Source organism: Nerophis ophidion, linkage group LG09 (assembly GCF_033978795.1).
Source record: "Nerophis ophidion isolate RoL-2023_Sa linkage group LG09, RoL_Noph_v1.0, whole genome shotgun sequence".
Lineage (NCBI taxonomy): Eukaryota > Metazoa > Chordata > Actinopteri > Syngnathiformes > Syngnathidae > Nerophis > Nerophis ophidion.
In genome coordinates, this window is record NC_084619.1 from 36,903,447 (window position 1) to 36,914,738 (window position 11,292).

At 49.0% G+C, this 11,292-nt stretch overlaps 1 long non-coding RNA gene across 1 annotated transcript; it reads left to right on the forward strand.

The window, feature by feature from the left end:
- Positions 1-1,999: 1,999 nt before the first annotated feature.
- LOC133558807 (uncharacterized) lies at positions 2,000-10,793 on the forward strand. Its single transcript, XR_009808008.1, has 2 exons — positions 2,000-2,174; positions 10,486-10,793. It is a non-coding gene; the product is annotated as an uncharacterized LOC133558807 (long non-coding RNA).
- The last annotated feature ends 499 nt before the right edge of the window (positions 10,794-11,292 follow it).

Here is an 11,292-nt window from a genome sequence, read left to right on the forward strand (position 1 = left end):
AAAGTAGGAAAGGGTACCTTTCACATTAGAATCGATATGGTGCAGATTCCCGGTGCCTGGGAATATACTTAACGGTGTCAATTTCCTGGTACTTTTGTGTGTGTTCAAATGTGTTACTAAATATTAATGTTTAAAAAATGTATACATTTACATCAACACTGAGCTGTGTTGTCCAGTTTTCGTACACTTCTGTGTCTCATTTGCAAATACTGTACTGTACTGTAATATAGTGTAGACATTGCATGCAGTTATAATTCAAAGGCATTAGATGGGCTTCACGGTGGCAGAGGGGTTAGTGCGTCTGCCTCACAATACGAAGGTCCTGCAGTCCTGGGTTCAAATCCAGGCTCGGGATCTTTCTGTGTGGAGTTTGCATGTTCTCCCCGTGAATGCGTGGGTTCCCTCCGGGTACTCCGGCTTCCTCCCACTTCCAAAGACATGCACCTGGGGATAGGTTGATTGGCAACACTAAATTGGCCCTAGTGTGTGAAAGTGAGTGTGAATGTTGTCTGTCTATCTGTGTTGGCCCTGCGATGAGGTGGCGACTTGTCCAGGGTGTACCCCGCCTTCCGCCCGATTGTAGCTGAGATAGGCGCCAGTGCCCCCCGCGTCCCCGAAAGGGAATAAGCGGTAGAAAATTGATGGATGGATGGATAGATGGCAGTAGTGTTGTAGACTAAAGTGTGTTGCCATAGGGAGAAAGTAGTCTTTGCCATTATGTTGAATGTGTGAATATTGAGTCCTACAAAGTGGTTGTACCATAAATATTGTGTTTATTACAAACCAGCTTTTTAATTGTAACATATTGTGGCAGGGTGTGTGCAGCGATCGGCCATGAAGCAGCTGACAGGTGAGTAGATGAGCTCAGCTGGAATGAGTTATCTAATCACCTGTTCCTTTATTAGCGGCATGGGAAACCTTGAGGAGGAGGACACAGGCGGAGCGGAGGACACACGCGGAGCGGAGGACGATCGACTGAAAAGCCGAAGTGAAGAAATAACTAAAACGAACATTGTGGATTGCAAGTACGGGCTGAAAAGCCAAAACTGACATTTATGTGAACAAACAGTAATTAAAAAGTGTAAACCTGCTTCGAGTGTGCTGCTCCTTCCCTGTGCTCCCAGAAGAACAAGCAGGATCTTGCTACAGTGGCGCCCAACGAAAATAATCACGGAAAGATGTCATCACCAACCCTGCAAACGCTGGGCCAAGCCTTGGCCGAGGTGTCGGCGGCAAACCGGCTGCAGACCCAGGTGCTGCTGGCCTGGATGAGCCGCACGGAATCAGCGGGAGGCTCGGCCTCCATGGAGCGCATGGTGGAGGGGGAGGACGCACAGACCTTCCTGGACGTGTTTGAGGCCACGGCGAGGTCATGCAAATTGCCGGAGGCAGAATGGGGCGCGAGGCTGCTGCCGCTCCTGATGGGAGAGGCGCAGCGGGCGGCGTTGAGTCTCCCGGCGTCGGCCCGCACGCACTATGCCAACCAACGGCACGCCATCCTCGACCGGGCCGGCAGCAGCCCAGAAGATCACCGCCGAAGGTTCCGGGCCATGAGGCTGGCGTCGGATGACCGGCCCTTCGTATTCCCGCACCGGCTAAGGGATGAGGCGACCCGGTGGCTCCAGCCCAACGGGCGGGACACCGAGACGTTGGAGGCGATGGTGCTGGAGCAATTCCTGGAGGACATCCCGGTGAAAACCTCCAAGTGGGTGCGGTACCACAGTCCGCCGGACGTGGAAACAGCGGTGAGAATGGTGGAGGAACACCTGGCGGTGCACCGGGAGACGACAACGGCAAGAACTGAGAAAACCGCCCCGGGTCCACGATGACTCGCCCAGATATGGGGAGGGGGGAACCAGACATTCGGCAAGCCGGGAAAAATTACGGCCGAGAGCCAGGGTACCCACACGAACACACTCGCACGCACACAGACACACACATCACTGGGGGGGGCCACAAGGGAATGATGGGGTGTCTTCCTGTGTGTTTCAGGGTCCCGGCACTGCTGAGAGGGGGCTTCTCTCACGGAGTGCACCTCAAATACCAGGGCCGGTGTGCTGGGGGTGCGGACAACCTGGGCACATGCCCCGGGAGTGCTCGGTGATGGAGGCGGGGCAGGTGTTGCCGGGCCTCCAGCATCCGCCCCCGCTCTAGGAGAGACGTACGGCGTACCGGTAAGGATACAAGGGAGTACATACCGGGCGATGGTGGATTCGGGCTGCAGGCAGTCCATGATCCACCCAAACCTGGTTCGGCCCGGGGCTTTGGTGCATGCAACACGTATACAAATTAGGTGCGTGCATGGGGATATACACAAATATCCGATTGTGCCAGTGGAAATTCTGTATAAAAACCAAAAGCATAAAGTTAAGGTTGCCGTAAGCGCGCAACTTACGCACCTTATAATTTTGGGAACGAATTGGCCAGGATTCAATCAATTGGTGACACATTGTGTGGGGGTGCGTTCACGGATAGTAGGCAAGGGGAGTATCCGCGCAGTTCTCAGCGGCGGGCGGGAACCGGTGGGGGCTTCGCGGGAAGCCCCCCCGGGCCTCCGATGGCAACCTACGGAGGATTTTCCTCTCGAGCAGGCCCGTGATGAAACTTTGCGCGAGGCCTGGGATCAGGTCAATTTTGTGGACGGTCAGCTGGTGCGCCCGGGGAAAGCGCGGGTATTCCCCCATTTTTCCATTATTAGGGATAGACTGTATCAAGTGGGCCGTGACACGCAAACCGGGGAAGAGTACACCCAATTGTTGGTGCCAAAATGCCGCCGGGAAATGGTTTTCCAGGCGGCACATTTCAATCCCATGGCTGGCCATTTAGGATATGATAAAACACTTAATCGGGTCATGGTCCGATTCTATTGGCCGGGCCTCCGGGCAGACATACGCCGATGGTGCGCGGCCTGTCCGGACTGCCAGCGGGTGAACCCCGCAGCCACCCCAAAGGCGCCTTTACGCCCATTACCACTCATGGAGGTCCCGTTCGAAAGAATTGGGATGGACCTCATCAGACCATTTAACCCAAGCACACGGGGATACCGCTTTGTGTTAGTTCTGGTGGATTACGCAACGCGGTATCCCGAAGCAGTGCCACTGCGCTCCATCCCCGCCAAGAGTGTGGCGCAAGCACTATTCACGGTTATTTCCCGCGTCGGAATCCCGAAAGAGATTTTGACGGACCAGGGCACGTCCTTTATGTCACGCACGATAAAGGAACTTTACGGATTACTGGGGATTAAGGCCATCCGCACCAGCGTATACCATCCACAAACGAACGGGCTGGTGGAGAGGTTTAACAAAACGCTTAAAACCATGATCCGTAAATTTATGCACGAGGACAAACAAAATTGGGATAAATGGTTGGAACCCCTAATGTTTGCGATGCGGGAGGTACCTCAGGCCTCCCTCGGTTTTGCACCGTTCGAGTTGCTGTACGGCCGATGGCCCCGTGGAGTATTGGACGTCCTTAAGGAAAGCTGGGAGGACGGTCCAAGCTCCAGCAAAAATGAGATTCAATACGTCTTGGACATGCGGGCAAAACTCCACAAGGTGGGGCACTTGTCACGTGAGAATTTGCGCCTTGCCCAAGAGCGTCGACAGCGTAAGTATAATACGCCGGCCCAACTGCGTAAATTTTCACAGGGAGAAAAAGTGCTTGTGTTGCTTCCAACGTCAAGTTCCAAATTACTTGCAAAGTGGCAAGGACCCTTTGAGGTCACATGGCAAGTGGGGGATGTCGATTATGAGGTCCGGCACTCGGTCCGACGCGGAGACACTCAAATATACCATTTGAACCTGCTGAAGGCATGGAGAGAGGCCGAGCCTGTCGCCATGGTTACAGTAGAGGGGGGGAGGAAGAGGAGTTGGGGCCAGAGAGCCCGCGCTCTGGCCCAACTCCTCAGCTTCCCTGTGATGACCAGCTCACATTGGCCCAGAGAGCGGAGGTGGCTGAATTACAGCGGCGCTACTCAGATGTGTTCTCCTCTCGGCCCGGGCGCACGGATCTTGTCCGACATCACGGTGCGGTCTCGGCCATATCGGCTGCCCGAACACAAGCGTAAAGTGGTTCGGAAAGAATTAAAAACTATGCTTGCGTTGGGGGTGATAGAAGAATCCCACAGTGCATGGTGCAGTCCCATTGTCTTAGTAGGGAAGAAGGATGGGACTGTGCAGTTCTGTGTGGATTACCGCAGGGTGAATGACATTTCACGTTTTGACGCGTACCCGATGCCTCGGGTCGACGAGCTCCTAGATCGGCTGGGCACTGGTCGTTTTTTTACTATACTGGATTTGACGAAGGGCTACTGGCAGACTCCCTTGTCTCCAGAGTCCCGAGAAAAAACGGCCTTTGCTACTCCCGAAGGTTTGTACCAATTCGTGACACTTCCGTTTGGCTTGTTCGGTGCGCCGGCCACGTTCCAGCGCCTCATGAACCGGGTGCTGCGACCCCATGCGGCATACGCGGAAGCCTACCTGGATGATGTAATCATCCAGAGTAGCAGCTGGGAACAGCACATACGGCGGGTGGGGGCGGTGCTCGAGTCCCTGAGGCGAGCGGGGCTCACCGCCAACCCGGCGAAGTGCGCCGTTGGCCGGAGGGAGGTACAGTATCTGGGGTACCACTTGGGGGGGGACAGGTGCGGCCCCAGGTGGACAAAACGGTGGCTACCGCGGCCTGTCCACCTCCCGAGACGAAAAAAAAGGTGAGCCAGTTTTTGGGATTGGCAGGCTATTACCGCCGGTTCATTCCCCAGTTCGCGGAATGGACCGGCCCATTGACTGACCTCACCCGAAAAGGTGCTCCAGAAGTGGTCCAGTGGACGGAGCAGTGCCAGCGGGCATTTGAGAAGGTAAAAGCAGCACTGTGAGGAGCCGGTACTGCACATGCCAAATTTTAACATCCCTTTTTGTCTGCAGGCGGACGCGTCGAGCCGAGGACTGGGGGCGGTACTGTCACAGCGGGTAGAGGGCGCCAACCGCCCCGTACTGTACATCAGCCGGAAGCTTTCGGACCGGGAGGCGAGGTACAGCACAGTGGAGAGGGAGTGCCTCGCCATCCGGTGGGCGGTGGGGGCCCTCCGCTACTACCTGCTGGGGCGCGCCTTCAGTCTCTGCTCAGACCACAAACCGCTACAATGGCTCCACCGCATGAAGGACGCCAATGCGCGGATCACCCGGTGGTACCTGGCATTACAGCCCTACAACTTCCGGGTGGTCCACAGGCCGGGCATGCAGATGGCCGTGGCCGACTTCCTCTCTCGTCCAGGGGAGGGGGGGGGGAGTGGGCGCGGCCAGACGGGTGTCCGGCCTGAGTCTGGCGGTGGAGGCATGTGGCAGGGGCGTGGTCCACGCGTTCCCTGCGGGCGGGGTGTGTGCAGCGATCGGCCATGAAGCAGCTGACAGGTGAGTAGATGAGCTCAGCTGGAACGAGTTATCTAATCACCTGTTCCTTTATTAGCGGCGCAGGAAACCTTGAGGAGGAGGACACAGGCGGAGCGGAGGACACACGCGGAGCGGAGGACGATCGACTGAAAAGCCGAAGTAAAGAAATAACTAAAACGAACATTGTGGATTGCAAGTACGGGCTGAAAAGCCAAAACTGACATTTGTGTGAACAAACAGTAATTAAAAAGTGTAAACCTGCTTCGAGTGTGCTGCTCCTTCCCTGTGCTCCCAGAAGAACAAGCAGGATCTTGCTACACATATATATTAGTTGTAGGTTTGATTAGCAAATTTGAATATGTTGAATTTGCCATTTTAAAAAGTTTAGCCTGACTGTACTTTTGAACACCTTTATTTTTCTTTACTGGAATGGAAAATTGGAACATGACCTCGATAGGGAGTCCAGCTAAGTCCTCTCTGAATGCTTGACAGCTTGTTTCCCAACCAAGTGCTTAAGCCGGTGGAGAGTCTGCAACTAAATGTGACGTCACATGCAAGAAAGCTATCAAAATGTGGCACAGTTTGATTTTACGTGAATTGATACCCGGTAGCATCGACAGACTTTGGTCGGTACCGATAAAAGAACCATAATCAGTAGCCATCCCTAACTTCAAGCACCTTTTTAATATACCTTTTAATGAGTAATTCAATTCCTAGTTTTCGGTTTTTAAGAGAGTGTATTGTAATATTGTACTTGTATTGCTTACTAAAGTGTATTTGAGTTTTTAGACAATTGCTTTGAAATAAAATGTATTGTTTACATTACGTTTATGACAATGCAAATGTGTAACTATAAAGTAACTATAAATACAATTTTAAGGAAGTCAATGTCCTAAAAGTGCCGCCATATACAGAAATGCTAGAGAAAATAGGAAAAATTACCAACACTTTGGGGTATGAAATACCTGAGAACTATTTAAAAGTGAATTGATTAGCCTAATAATCCTATTTCATAACCATGCAGAGTGCAGTACCAGTCCAAGGTCTGGACACACCTGCTCATACTTTATCTGAGAATGTATTTCAAAGAAAATAAAGAGACTGACACAAAAGACAACTATCTAAAACCAATGAATGTCGAATTTGTATGTGATGAATAATCCTTTTTTTTTTAATTGCGCTGGGTAATGATGAGTGGGACAGTTTCCCCTTTGAAATATTGACAGAAGACACTATGAATAATAAGTATTTAGTTGTTTTGTAGACATTTGTTGAAACTCGAAGGGCCAAACTGGGGCATCTGGTCACCTCTTACTAACCTTCTCATTGCTTCATAAAACATTCCATCACTGGAACCTTGCCTTTGTTCACCTTTCAGAGAGATGTGTGTTGAAGGTGAAAGAAACGCATTGCGCTCAGTATGCAAGTGTGTGGATCTTCACACACTCATTCGACACAATCCCACCCAATCCAGTCCCCCAATGCAGCTCTAAAGTAGAGCAGAACTCCTTTATGAACTTGGCAACCCTCCCTTTTTTACAGTCTCCCAAATGAATAGGAAAGGTGAGGGGAAAAAGAGCAGGGGGATTAAAAAAAAAAAGTGCCATGACAAAAGAGATAGACGGGGGTCCCAAGATAAGGAGGAGGACAGGGGCTGGGGGGTCTCCTCACAGTCTTTACCATGGCTGTTTCCCCACTCACAACCTTTGATGTGTAGCGGTAGACCCAGATTCTGTCAAGTGCACTGATGGGGAAAGTGTGTGTGTGTGTGTGTGTGTGTGTGTGTGTGTGTGTGTGTGTGTGTGTGTGTGTGTGTGTGTGTGTGTGTGTGTGTGTGTGTGTGTGTGTGTGTGTGTGTGTGTGTGTGTGTGTGTGTGTGTGTGTGTGTGTGTGTGTGTGTGTGTGTGTGAGTGTGTCAATGAAGCAGGGGGAGGTGTAAAAAAGCAAGCTTGATGAACTTCGGAAGTCTAGCTAAAAAGGGGCACAGTTGGACTGATGGGAAAGATGAGAACTTCCTGCTCCCCCCTGCATCATACGCAAAATGACATGCACACATACTTTGGGCCTGATCTACTAAAGGTTTGCATGTATTAAAGGCCTACTGAAATGAGATTTTCTTATTTAAACGGGAATAGCAGGTCCATTCTCTGTGTCATACTTGATCATTTTGCGATATTGCCATATTTTTGCTGAAAGGATTTAGTAGAGAACATCCACGATAAAGTTCGCAACTTTTGGTCGCTAATAGAAAAGCCCTGCCTTTACCGGAAGTATGTGCGTGTGACGTCACAAGTTGCAGGGCTCCACACATATTCACATTGTTTTTAATGGGAGCCACCAGCAGTATGAGCAATTCGGACCGAGAAAGCGACAATTTCCCCATTAATTTGAGCGAGGATTAAAGATTCATGAATTAGGATATTGATAGTGAAGGACTAGAAAATAAAAAATAAAAAAAATAAAAATAAATAAATAAAAAGGGGGAAAAAAAGCGATGGCTCCGGGCGGCGGCAGTGTGAGCGTATAAGATGTAATTAGACACATTTACTAAGATAATTCTGGAGGATCCCTTATCTGGTTATTGTTTTAATAGTGTTTTAGTGAGATTGTAGAGACATACCTTGAGGTCGGATGGCTGCGGTGAACACGCAGTGTCTCAAAGAGAAGCCGAGGAGCCAAGCTCACAGCTGCCTTTTTTGACAGCTGCTGCAGGACGACGAATAATCCAATGATGTCTCTGGTAAGATATATATCACAATTTTCCCATCCAAAAACATGCTGGTTGACGTAGAGTAAACATGTTCGCTTGACCGCTCTGCTTCACAACAAACAAAGAAACATCGGCTATGTCTCGGTGCTAAAGACAGCTGCAATCCACCGCTTTCCACCAACAGCATTGTTCTTTATAGTCTCCATTATTAAATGAACAAATTGCAAAAGATTCAGCAACACAGATGTCCAGAATACTGTGTAATTATGCGATTAAAGCAGACGACTTTTAGCCGCTAGTAGTGCAGCGCTAATATTTCCTGACAGTCCGTGACGTCACATGCACGCGTCATCATTCCGCGACGTTTTCAACAAGAAACTCGCGGGAAATTTTAAATCGCAAGTTAGTAAACCAAAAAGGCCGTATTGGCATGTGTTGCAATGTTAATATTTCATCATTGATATATAAACTATCAGACTCCGTGGTCGGTAGTAGTGGGTTTCAGTAGGTCTTTAAAAGATGTGCAACCTTTATAGCACACACAAATCGTATCTACTAAGCTTGTGCACAGAGTATTGCGTGTCTTAACTGAGCAAAGTAAAAAGTGCAATGCATTTAGCGTGTCTGTCTTCACATATATGCAGAAAATACTGGGAGGATGAAATGAAGATACAATAAGTTAGCGCTCGCAGTATGATTTATGAGGACTGAAACTCTTTAGCGTGTCCTCTAAACTGACCAAGTTACGCACAAATGGCTGCAGGAAAGGATGAAAAAAGAAGACAGATGATTGAGAGAGAGATGTTTTATGTCAACCCAGAGTATATGGGCTGTTAAAAATAAAATTGTAAAAATTTATAATTTTATAGTTGCTGGATAACGGTGTGGGTTGATTTAGGCCATGTCTACACTAAGTCGTTTAACCCCTTAAACAAATAATTATTTAGCTTAAGCCCCATCTCACCCACACTAAACCAGCGTTTAAGGTCCCCCTCCTCGGACAAATTTCTACACGGGTAAGTCAGCTGTGTATTTCTTGAATCTACGGCACTTAGCTTTGTATGGACTCATTGATTGTTTACAAACTGAGTTTGGAGAGGAAATGACGCCAGAAAGACGGCGCTCACACAGCAAGTGACGTCAGAAAGAACACGACAAGGCCAGATTCATAATAAAGCGGTTCCTTAACTCGGAGCTAACCACTGAAAATATGAAGGCGAGTCATCCAGACATGCCCGTGTTTCTCCTTCTTCTACATGTAAAGACGCTTGTGGAAATCACACATGAATACTTTAAGAGAAAGCCTTTGCAGCTATTTCGGATACAACACTTCTCAGACTGCAAGAGAACTTTCCAATGTCCGGCCGTGTCAGCTGCATTTCTACTTACCGAAAAACTTTGTCCATTTGTTGAAGGAGAGACAACGGGAATGCAAGCTTTCGTGGATGTGTTAAAAAAGGTAGCGTGAGCTTTGTATTACCTGGCTGTCAAGGAAAACGGCAAATGCATTTGGACCGGCAAAGCAGACTGTATCAGTTATTGTCCGCCATGTATGTCGCGGACTCAACATGTAGGTCCAGAGTATATAAATTCACCAAAAAGGAATGGACAGTGAAGGTGAAGGCAACAGAGTGAGGAGTGTCCTGACTAAATGCCTAGATTGATTAATGTAAAATGTTCCGTAACACATTATTTACGTGTCTCATAAAGATTTGATGAAGGCTCAGGTGTGATTTACTACAATAGGGCCCCACAGCACCCTGGATTCCAGTTAATTGAAATACCACAACACTGGATATTGTTCATCCATCCCATCCATCCATCCATTTTATACCGCTTATTGCCTTTGAGGTCGCGGGTGGCGCTGGTGCCTATCTCAGCGACAATTGGGCGGAAAGCGTCGTACACCCTGAATAAGTCGCCACTTCATCGCAGGGCCAACACAGATAGACAGAAAACATTCACACACTAGGGCCAATTTAGTGTTGCCAATCAACCTATCCCCAGGTGCATGTCTTTGGAAGTGGGAGGAAGCCGGAGTACCCGGAGGGAACCCACACATTCACGGGGAGAACATGCAGACTCCACACAAAAAGATCCTGAGCCCGGGATTGAACCAAGGACTAGTCAGGATCTTCATATTGTGAGGAAGACGCAATAACCCCTCTCCCACCATGAAACCGGATATTGTTCAGATAACCTAAATTTCAGAACTTGCACACAAAGCAACACTGGAGGTGACTATGACAGTGAAGCCAGGAGACCTTCGCCAGAACGTAGCCAATCTCCCTTGAGTAAGCATCACGTCTGGCACCACTCCCTCGTTCTTTGCTTGCCTTCTTGTGCTCTTCCTCGATCCTGACTTGATGTCTTTTGTGTTTTCCACAGTGTCTTCTGTGATCGTGTCCTGCCTCACGACCTCCACCTGGATCTTTGCTTGCCCTCCCCGATCCTTGACTACTGCTTAGAACCGGACATCCTTGCCTCTCTCCAGACCCCGACCGCTTGCCTCCCTGTTGACAGCCTCTTTGCCTTCCCCCTTGGATTCTACGAAAGAAACATCCAACATGCACAGGCAACACCCTCTGGTAAATTCCACATTGTTATTTCCACACATCGTCCGCATTCATTCTCTAGTGGTAGCATACACACCCGACACATTCATCAAAGGTTTTAATAAACCTTCTAAAACCGCAGTTCTGTCCTGGTTTTGCCTCCTTCCCTTTACCTGGTACACAACAGAGAGATCATTTTCAAGTTTTAATTCCACGACTGGAGAGTTAATTTACTTTAATGAAATGGGTTCTAAACATTATGCTCTTTTACCTAACAACACAAAAAGGAAATAAACCCGCTTTAAAAGACAATAAAAAAAAAATACCTGCAGTGTGTTAGTTTCTTGTCAGATTTTGTATTTTGTAAGAATACAACACTAAATTGGCCCTAGTGTGTGAATGGGAGTGTGAATGTTGTCTGTCTATCTGTGTTGGCCCTGTGATGAGGTGGTGACTTGTCCAGGGTGTACACCACCTTCCACCGGAATGCAGCTGAGATAGGCTCCAGCACCCCTCGCCACCGCGAAAGGGAAAAGCGGTAAAAAATGGATGGATGGACAAAATTCATATTCCTGCTGTGAAAGCCCTTGCATTCATAGGAGGAGCCACACAATTTCACGCATTAATTGTAATGATCCGT